The following is a 10,359-nucleotide window of genomic DNA, read 5'->3' as shown; positions in this document are numbered from 1 at the left end:
CAGGTGAGTTAGCCCCGCGGCCAGGTGAGTTAGCTGATATGCTACCAAAGCCAAAGTGGTGCCACAAAGTGTAGGAGTGCAGCACAGTTGGTGAAGCGTCTTACAGACGGATGCTCGTGTCGTTACGGTGGATTCAGAGTCAGGGAAGTTCCTGTTTCAACAACACTGAAGGATTAAGCAGATGGATGGATAGATAAGTTTATTTATCCCCAAGGGGAATGTACAAAAAATAAACTACAATAAGAGTACAGTATAGTACATTTAAAACACTATATTAAAATAAACTAAGTGGATTTTAAGGTGCAGATAAAGAGAGAAAGGTGCATTTTTAATGACAGTGGTAGATTTCAGTACTAAGTCACTTGAATGATGTGATGAATGAAGCGTTGTAGAGTCTGATGGCAGCAGGTACGAACTGTTTCCTGGTAGTGTGTCTCCACAGCGCAGGGTTCAGATAATAAACAAAGAAATAAGCTAAAAACACAATAAAGACTTAACAAAAACTATGAAGTACCAGGAGCTGCTAGGACAAACTGGCACGGCACCATCTCAGAATAAAAGAGAAATTACGCTTGTTAAGCTCATGACTAGCATGTAGGAACTAATAGCACTTTTTTAGAGGCTCTCTTTTGTGGCGATCTCTCACCTCATGTGAACGATCGCACCGTCTCGTTTTGAGTTTGGCGCCTTCATTCACTTGTCTTACAAACCACTGCTCTTCCTACTGTGTCTGCAGTCTTCTCTGGTCTAGTTAGTGTGTTGTTTCTTAACCTGACATTATCTTCACGTCACCTGTTCCACTGACTCTTAGACCCACTCGAGTGTCCTGCGGTGATCACAGACGTGTGCTAACAGCTGCTTCGTCTGTGGAGTCACAGCGGTGTGTCGTGGCAGCTCGTGGTCATGCAGCACTGTAGAGTAAATACAGGAGTAACGCTGCATCGTGGCTCTGTACAGTGAACAGTTCTGCAGCCACGGGGCTTTTTAATGTTGGCTCATTGTCAGACTTTGTCTTCTCTGGGAGAGGAACTGTTCCTTATTCACCACCTGTTTGTCAAGCAGAGGTTCAGGCCTGTGGTCTGAAACCGTCTGACACCGTCTGACACCGCTTAACGTGCTTAAAGTGCTTAACGTGCTTAACGGGAGTCATCCTGAAACTTGACCTATTTCAGACCTGCTGTTTCTCAGGTGGTGCTGTGATGAAACTTACGCAGCCAGGACGAACGTGGTGCAAGTGTGAGGTTTATGAGAACTGGTATAATGAAACTGACATCTGAGTGAACTAATGAGGTCTGATGTGTTTGCTCGAGCATGTGCACTGAAAGAATGAGTAATACTTCATCAGTTGGTGCTGATAACGCACAGCCCCGGTGACTGCAGGGTAACTGATGGAAGGCTTGTTCAATGTGGGGCTGAACAGGTATAAGGGCGCCCTCCCACTGTGCCTCCGTCCCGTGCCCCGTGCTGTAGGGTCCTTGTCCGCCCCTCCAGGCCCGTTTGTACTCACCCTACCTGGGCCTCGGAGAATGCTTCTCGCTGCCTATATGTCATCACGCCGTAACACGTCACACGCATTGATGACGTCATGGCGATGCGTGGCTTTGTTTCCAGATCTTTCCGTAGACCTCGGAGTTTTTGTGCGTCTTGTCGACTGTTTTTGAATCTTTTCATCGACCAAATCAGCAGTAAACACTCCACCTCCGCATCACACCAACGTGAACCTTTCACCGCCATTGTTTGAAATGTCCGCGCATGGTCCCTCCTTCTTTTTTCTACGTCCCAACAGGCGCACAGGAAATGACCTCAGAACCGCCGTAGGCCTCGTGCTCGTACACGTGCGCACACTCGTGCTCGTACACGTGCAAACGTGCTTTACTAAAGCCCACCTCTCCCAAACGGGCCGTGGACGGCAAGCGTGCCGCAGCTAGGCAAGGTGCGGTTGCACTCACACTGGTGAAACACACTAGACTTTACCCGTAAAACCTGTTTTGGTGCGGTGCGGATGGACAGTGTGAGTGCGTCCTAAGAGCATCAGTGCTCAGTCCGTCCGGAGCCCTCAGAGGAGACTCCTCCTGACACCAGACGCACTCTTTAATTGTTCCTGGAGCATCAAATAAGCTGTGCATCTTTATTAGGGCTCTCTCGTGTCCCAGCGTCCTCCCTCTCTGTGCGTTTCTCTCCACACACACAGCAAATCTCCTCGAGCGGGATTACTGCTTCCTAGGGATTTAGGATTTCTGCCCGCCCAACACATGTTGCACAGTAGCCGCCTGTGTGTGTGTTGTGCTTCCATGTCTCTTCTGCCTCCCATGGATGCAGCCACAGCCTCCCTTTCATAAGAATCCAGGCGTCTGCAGCAGCACTGATGAACGCCAGCTGAGGGGAGAAATAAGGAAATGATGACACAGCATGAAGACAGATTGTTGCCTTGAGAACCCTCTGCTGCAGCGCTCCGGTCTTTGAGATGGAGGAATATTGAAGAGATGCTGGTGCAATAAGCAGTTTTGCTGGGACAATAACACCCCACGATTATTGGCCAACTGTTGATGCCACTCGAAGAGGAATGCTTTTGTTCTTCTGTCGGCTTTTGTCTGCGGATTCTGCCTCGAAGGATGCGTTTGATGCTGCGATCCGTGGGTTTTTAAAGAAGTGCACTAACGGAGGGTAAAGAACATTACCCCAAAAGTACTTTTAAGTACTATTATAGCATTTTATTACCCTAATTTACCCACAGCTACATTACTACCCGCTTGTTATTTAGGCAGACACTTGTAATCTCAGTTCTTCTAAATGGACACAGCCAAGAAGAGCAGCTTCTTCCCCATCGGCCCGATGTCCTCAGCCCTGATGTGTTCCACCGCCACGGCCGCCACCGGGGACAAGCCCGCACCTCCTGCTAGAGGGGCCTTCTCCTCAGAGGGGGGCAAGGACAAAGCAAAGGACGGGGGGCGACGGAAGAGCCAGCAGCGGGCGTCTCCGTCCCACATACTGGAGGAGTTCTTCTGGATAGGCAGCAGCATTGTGGCGTTCTCTAAGTGGAGGCTTGGCTACATGGGTAAGCGCTGTCACATCCACCGAGTACACACACCAAGTGCAGCCTGGTTCAGTTGCAGGACTGTCTCTAGTTTGATGCTTTTATCGGGTCTGTGTCTGTGGACCTGCCCCGAACCCTTCGCACAGCTGCTGTTAGTGAGACTTTCCTTTGTGGCGGTCATTGCAGGTAACATGGTGACACACAACGTCAACACAGGGCATCTTTGCAGTTTACCTGACAGCAGGGAGATTCATTTTCCCGTCTCACAACCATCAAAGTGTCTCTGTGTGTTCAACCTTTATGCAACCACCTAAGTCTGCATTATGTTGCTTCCTTAAAGTTAGCAAAGTGGCCATCTGCACCCTGCAATGACGTGTGTGTGTGTGTGTGTGTGTGTGTGTGTGTGCGACATATGGCCTGGAGACAATCCCTGTGGGCTTAACCTGGTGCTCTGCCTGCTTGGCCTATATTGTGACTGCGGCAGCAGGACAGCAGCCGCCCGGGTTACCCTGCCACGTCACCGAGGTGACACCCACACACTGTTACCTGGCACTTATTGTCTGCTTCCTGCTCTAACCCCATTAACAAAGCACAACAGCTGCGGCCTCCAGCAGGACTGCTAATGCCCGTTGATTACTGGAGATTGAATGTAGGTCGCCCCTGTTCTCCCAGGAAGTCGGTCAGCGGAGAGAGAGAGGCCTGAGATGTGTTTGTGATAGTGCCGAGCATAAGTGGTGTGTGTGGAAACACAATCATCACTAAACAGGTTTTGAAAGTGGCGTTTGAATGTCCGATGATTCACCTTAATTTCTTCATCTTTGCGCCGACTTCATCAGAAGTGTTCAAGTAGAAAAGGTTCTTGTGTTCTGAACGCAGACTACCGTATTGTCCGCACGCTAAGTTGCACCTAAAAACCTCCACATGTCTCAGTGCTCCTTATATATGGACCAATATTGAGCCACAACAGGTCTCCAACTACGGTGAGCAGCCGCCGACTCTATTTTCCCCGTAGAAGAAGTAACGCGCGGTGCATGTTGAGATATACGACTGCGTGAAGCGTGCCGTTTCATTTCCATTTGTGTGTTTGTGTAAAGAGCCCAAAATGTCTCCTGTTAAGAGACACGCTTACGACGCAGAGTTTACAAGGGCCATTAGTCACGCAGGAGAACACGGGAATAGAGCAGCAGCCAGAGAGTTGAACATGAACCAATCAATGGTGCCGAAGTGGAGGAAGCAACAAGACGACCTGCGCCGAGTAAAGAAGACTAAACAGAGTTTAGAGGGAACAGAGCGAGACGGCTGCAGCTGGAGGACAAACTCCAACAGTGGGTTGTTGAACAGAGAGCAGCAAGTAGAAGAGTCCGTACGATCACTGTTCCACTGAAGGCAACAGCGCTAGCACGCCAACTTAGCATCAATGAGTTTAGAGGCGGTCCTTAACGTGACCCCAGCCTCGACTGTAGCGCCTGTTCTATGCACCTAATAATGTGGAAAATACGGTAGTTGAAAGACAAAGCGTGACGAAGGAATACAGATCGATACAGACCAAAAGAGCGAACACACGTCCATCCTGGAGAAACATGGAGCTGGCAGAGATGCAGACTTGTTCAAAGAGTTCAGAGAGCTGCAGGTTAGAGATAGATAACACAAATTACAGTACCGCAGTACAGTATCGCAGGTAAACACTATATTACAATATGCTATGTGGATTTTAATGTGCAAGAGAGAGAAAGGTGCATTTCAGTGATAGGTCACTTTGAGTAGTGTGAGTTTGTTCCCTGAGGCGTCGCTCAGCGTTGTTGTGCAGCGTCGTAAAGTCTGACAGCAGCAGGTAGGAACTGTTTCCTGTGGCGTTCTTAAAGGCAGCGAGGTTGAATGAGTCTGCTGCTGAAGCTCGTCCAGGGTTTCATGGAGGGGATGGGAGACATCGTCCGTGATCACCAGCGGTTTTGCATCCTGTGCTCCACCACCTCCTCCAGGGCGACGAGCTTAGAGCCGACAACAGACGAATACTCGATTACAAAAAGATTCGATAGCTGCAGCCACATAAACCTCATTTTCAAACTGCTTGGCTTTAGTCTGTGGTTTGCACAATGGTCCATTATCAGCCTTCTTGTCTGGCGTGTGCCTCTCGTGTTTACCACCAGTGAAAATACTGTTTTCACTCAAACTGTTAATGGTCCAGATTGGTTTGTTTATGCACTTTATTGCATATTAACCACTCGGAGTTGTATTTTAATTCAACATTGAAAACATTCCCTCCTCCATGTGTCGACCTGAGGCTCAGGTGGAGAGACACCACCGCGGGCGCCCTCGTTAATCAAGCTTGCAGATGGGATCGGAGATTGTTTTCAAGCATTTGAACAATCCGCTTAACGTGCAGCATTCCTTCACAATGGGCATCTTCTCCACATCCACACACACATGCTTTAAATCTGTTGTAACCACGGCAACAAGCCCCGACCCCCGTTAGTAAAGAGCGCGCTGCCTTTCTGTGTGTGTGTGTGTGTGTCGTGTTCCACTTTTGTTTCGCTCGCTCTCCATCTCTACAAGGTGTAGTGTGTCTGTGCTGCTGCGGCGTCTTTGTTCTCTCGAACACGGTGTGTAAGAAGCATCTGCGTGCTCTTAAACGCTCCTCTAAGGTCGTCCCGTCTGCTTTCATCTCTACTGTTACTGCTGCTTACAAGGCTGTCGCAATAAGGACTAAATCTATGAATCGCATGATACCTTTTAATGAGCTCGATAACTATTTCAGACGCGATCATTTCCATGTTTCCTGGCGAGTTCACCCTCGTCTCGTCTCGTGTCAGCGGCACGGTCTCTGAGTGCAGCAGGAGAGCCCTGTGCGGAGCAGGTTAGAGGTCACGCTAGTTGAGATTCTGAGGAATAAAAACAAAGATGGAGTTGGTTTCAAAGTGCGTGGCTGCAGCTATCGAATCTTTTTGTAATCGAGTATTCGTCTGTTGTCGGCTCTAAGCTCGTCACCCTGGAGGAGTCGGTGGAGCACAGGATGCAAAGCCGCTGGTGATCATGGACAATGTCTCTCACCCCCTCCATGAAACCCTGGACGAGCTTCAGAGCAGCTTCAGCAGCAGACTCATTCAACCTCAATGCCTTAAAGAACGCCACAGGAAACAGTTCCTACCTGCTGCCATCAGACTCTACAACGCCTCACAGAGACGCTCAGGGAATAAACTCACACTACTCAAAGTGACCTATCACTGAAATGCACCTTTATCTGTCTTGCGCATTAAAATCCACATAGCATATTGTGATATCGTGTTTATCTGTTCAAAGTGAACGCCACAGCTGCCTTGTGGGAGCACTTCAGGTTCAGACCCAATGACCGCGTTGGACCACTTTGATTAATCCTTGTTTCAAATGAACTTGATTGGTAAACAACGGCACTCACGTTGTTTTTGTGTGTGCGAGTTTGCACTGGACACCGTCTTCAGGGAGGACTTGTCCGAAAATACGGTCGTGAACGAGCGAGAAGCTTGTTTCAGTGAGTCGTGCACTGGTCCTCAGAAAAACCCACTGGAGCGGTGGAAGTCCAACAGGCACCAGGACAAAAACGTGAGCGTTGATGCTGATCGCTGCCGCCTCTGAGCCAGAGGAGCGGCTGTTCTCCACAGCAGACTGATCAGTAACACAAGGAGAACGAGGATTTCATCACATTTTTGGAAGGAAACAATGTTTTGAAGTTGTTGTTGTGTAAAAACTCAATCCTTAAAGGGGATCTGTGAGAGTTTTGATTGAGAATAAGCTTCAGGTGTTGTAGGCTGTGTTTGTGTGCATCTTTATTCCTGCAGGAAGATGTTGTGTTCTAAAAATAGATTCGGAAAAAACAAGTGTATGATTGGACCCTGAGGAGCTGATGTGACCCCTCCATCTTGGAATGAACTACTCATGCTCATCCTTAGACCATTCCCTACACATGATTTACTGCACCAATGTTATTCTGTACAACAGTGTAAGCACAACTTAAGTCTGGCAGATGGAGTTGACTCCAATAGTTTCAACTCTCACGCCCCTCCCCCTCTACCACCGAGATCCTCTGCTCTCTCCCATCTAGTGCTCGTCAGTGCATGTGCACCAGAAACCTGTGAATGCCCCTGTGTCTCCTCTCATCAATAAACAGCACAGAGTACACGCTACATGGAGGTAGACTGGCTAACTTACTCACAGATAGCAACTGCTAACGTCATTTAGCGTATGCTAGCTTGAGGCGTGTGTCTGCAATGGGGGGGGGGGGGTCTGTGACGTGTGCACGAACTGTGCCTGTGAGTCAGCTCTGTGCTGAGTGGACAGGATGATACGGGCGAAACAAACGTGCACGTAGAGGCGTGCGTGTAGTGCGGCCAACTGCATTTCTTCCTCCACTCTGGTCAATCAGGGCTGGTCTGTGCTACGTTCTGTATTTGGAGTCTCCCTCCATTTAATAGTTTTAATATTTGTTTGCAGTTAGAGCTTCCTGTATTATGTGTTTTATTTGAAACACTTTGAGTTGTTTTTGAATCCCTTCTGTGTGGAGTCTGCATGTTGTCCCCGTGTCTGCGTGGGTTTTCTCCGGGTTCTCCGGTTTCCTCCCACAGTCCAAAGACGTGCAGGTGTTCGGTTCATTGATGACTCTAAATCACCCGTAGGTGTGAATGGTTGTCTGTCTCTGTTCGTCTCTATGTGTCCTGTGATAGACTGGCGTCCTGTCCAGGGTGGACCCCGCCTCACGCCCGATGTCAGCTGGGATCGGCTCCAGCCCCCCGCGACCCTGACGGGGACAAGAGGTTGAAGATGATGAAATATATTCTAATGATATTGACAAACAAACAAGCTTCAAATAGGATTTTTGGGCAAAGCTCACGCCCTATTTGAAAGTGGACGTCTCCGGTTCAGTGTTAAGATCTGGGTGCAGGCAGAAGACGGCTAATATATAAATGTTTGCAAGAAGACTGATGGCTGTAAGTGTGCAGCTCATCTTTCACACTGTAGGAAGAGGAAGGTGAGCTATTTGTGTCAGAACACAAGTTTTCAGCAGTTCCATCGTGACCCAAGAGCCTGCAGAGTCTGGATGTCCTCATTCCAACCAAACTCTGACAGCAGCTCATTTCATGCATTACTGCCCACTCTCTGCTGAAGGAGTGCTGGTTCTTACCTCTGCCACTAGCATCAGGACCTGCAATCAGCCAGCAGCTACAGAAACAACTGAAATGGAGTATTGTTGCATCTTTGTAGCAACAGAGAGTCCAAGCTGTAAAGTCATTAAGGGTCACTTGGTAATGGATTAAACCGTATTGTCCCGATTGTGAAACAAGTGGAGTCGTCTTATTTTCAGGGTCTAGATTTTAACGGCCAAGTAAGAGCTTCAGCAAACACAGTCACTGAGTCAGTGTGAGTCTCAGTGTACAGTCACAGGAGCAGATGGCGCCAGTTTACAGCTACGACAGTACAAACAGTAATGTAAACATCTGGACGAATTAAATGGCAGCTTGACTTCCTCAGCAGCTTGGTTGAGGTCCCAGATGAGCTATCAAAGTACTTGGTACAATTCCCAACTTTTGCTAATAAGAAAACCCCAAACTTAGGGTCCAGCGGCGTTGGAACCAAACAGTGTAAATGAGGCTTTACACCATGTTTGTATGTCCTAAGATTTTAAAGATGTGCTGATACGCCTGTTCTGGCCAAAAGGACTGTGTGAACCTACAGAACGCTTCACACAGTCATGTAATGAAGCAGTGTAGAGTTGGCATTGATGATGCTGGTGTTGTGGAGTTGCACTCTGATATGATCCCGAGCAGGAGGTTGAACTACATAACAACACCCGGGGGTGGGCTCCGCACACTCAGGCCAAATCAATGCTCAATTAGAGGAATCCATCACTGCTGGTTTATTTAGGCTACACGTACACTGCAGATGTTTGGGATGTTGGGTTCAGATTAAGAATTCAAATTTCCCTAACCTTGACCCTCTAACTGGAACCATTGGAGGTTAATGCCTAACCTGAACCATCTAACTGGTTAATGCCTAACCTTAACCATCTAACTGGAACCATTTAAGGTTTCAAGGTTGATGCCTAACCTTAACCATCTAACTGAAACCATTGGAGGTTAATGCCTAAAGTCAGTCTTAATAGTCACCAAACCCCAGTTAATGCCACAGACTGTATAAAAAAACAGACGTAGCGTCTCTGTCACGTCCGTTCTCTCAACTTGATCCAGTCGTCCTCGCCTACAGGAGTCTCCATCTTGTCAGACTTTGACTCCGCCTCATTTCCTCTGACCAAAAAAGGGCATGTATGTGTATGTGACGTTGGGGGGAGGGGCGTACGTCCATCTGGCTGACGTTTACCTCTGAGGAGAAGTGAGGGCCAGAGGCTAGCTGTCACTCAAGAGGCCATGCCCCCAATTACTCATGAACCCCCAGTGTTGTCATGGAGATATGACCTAAACATACAGACTCGAATGTTCCTTTGTACCAGGCCTTAAACAGGTTTAATCATTGTTTAATTAGTTAATGGTTTAATTAACTACCCTAGTGGAAACTCGACAAACTGCAGGTTTCTTGCACTTCCTGATTGGCTCAACCAGGAAGTCGCTGTGGTGGGGGCTCGGCTAATGGACGCTCAAAACATGTGACATCTCTTCCTGTTGTCTTGACGAATGTCACATAAGCACAAACTCGATCAATACAACAGAATCATGTCAAACGTACCACTCTCACGTTCTCTTTTTAGCACACACTGTTCACTAGTGTTTGACAATAGAAATGTGTCAACGACCAGAGATTCTGCTTTACAAACTGGGTGCGACAGGCTGTTACGGCAATGCTGCAAAACTATCTGTGCTTTTCCAAAACTTGGCCTTTATACAGCAGCCCTACGTCAAAGCTTGAACCCTTTCCTGGTGGGAAACTTGTGTTAAGCTGCAGACATGTTGAATGTCATGTGTGTCAGTGATCTGCTAACCTCATGTGTGTGTATGTGTGGGTGTGTGTGTGCAGGATTGGCCTAATTTCCTGCATGTTGTGTGGAAATTGTTTGATGGGATGTGACAGACGCTTGATAATTGATACAATGGCCACATGGTGTGTAACCGCAGCCGAGGGGCATGTGGCCGTCCACAGCAGCAGCTTCCCGTGTCACAACTGTCGCATTCTGCCCCAAAATAATGGCAAGAGCACAACGAGGCTTGGCTGTAATGTTGTGTGCCGCCGTTCCTTATTAAGGCAAGTCTCATTAAAGTCGCTCATTATCTAGGTGTTGTTTGATTCCAAAGAGCTGTGGAGGGATCTCTGTTAAACTAAGGCCACCACAGAAACCCTAATATCTA

General features: G+C 48.1%; 1 protein-coding gene across 1 annotated transcript in view; it reads left to right on the top strand.

Moving 5' to 3' along the window:
* Positions 1 to 10,359, top strand: part of LOC310952341 (1-phosphatidylinositol 4,5-bisphosphate phosphodiesterase eta-2-like) — a 170,894-nt gene that overhangs the window by 109,790 nt on the left and 50,745 nt on the right.

This window comes from Echiichthys vipera, assembly GCF_963691815.1.
Source record: "Echiichthys vipera genome assembly, chromosome: 9".
Taxonomy (NCBI): domain Eukaryota; kingdom Metazoa; phylum Chordata; class Actinopteri; order Perciformes; family Trachinidae; genus Echiichthys; species Echiichthys vipera.
This window is presented reverse-complemented; position numbering and strand designations above follow the sequence as displayed.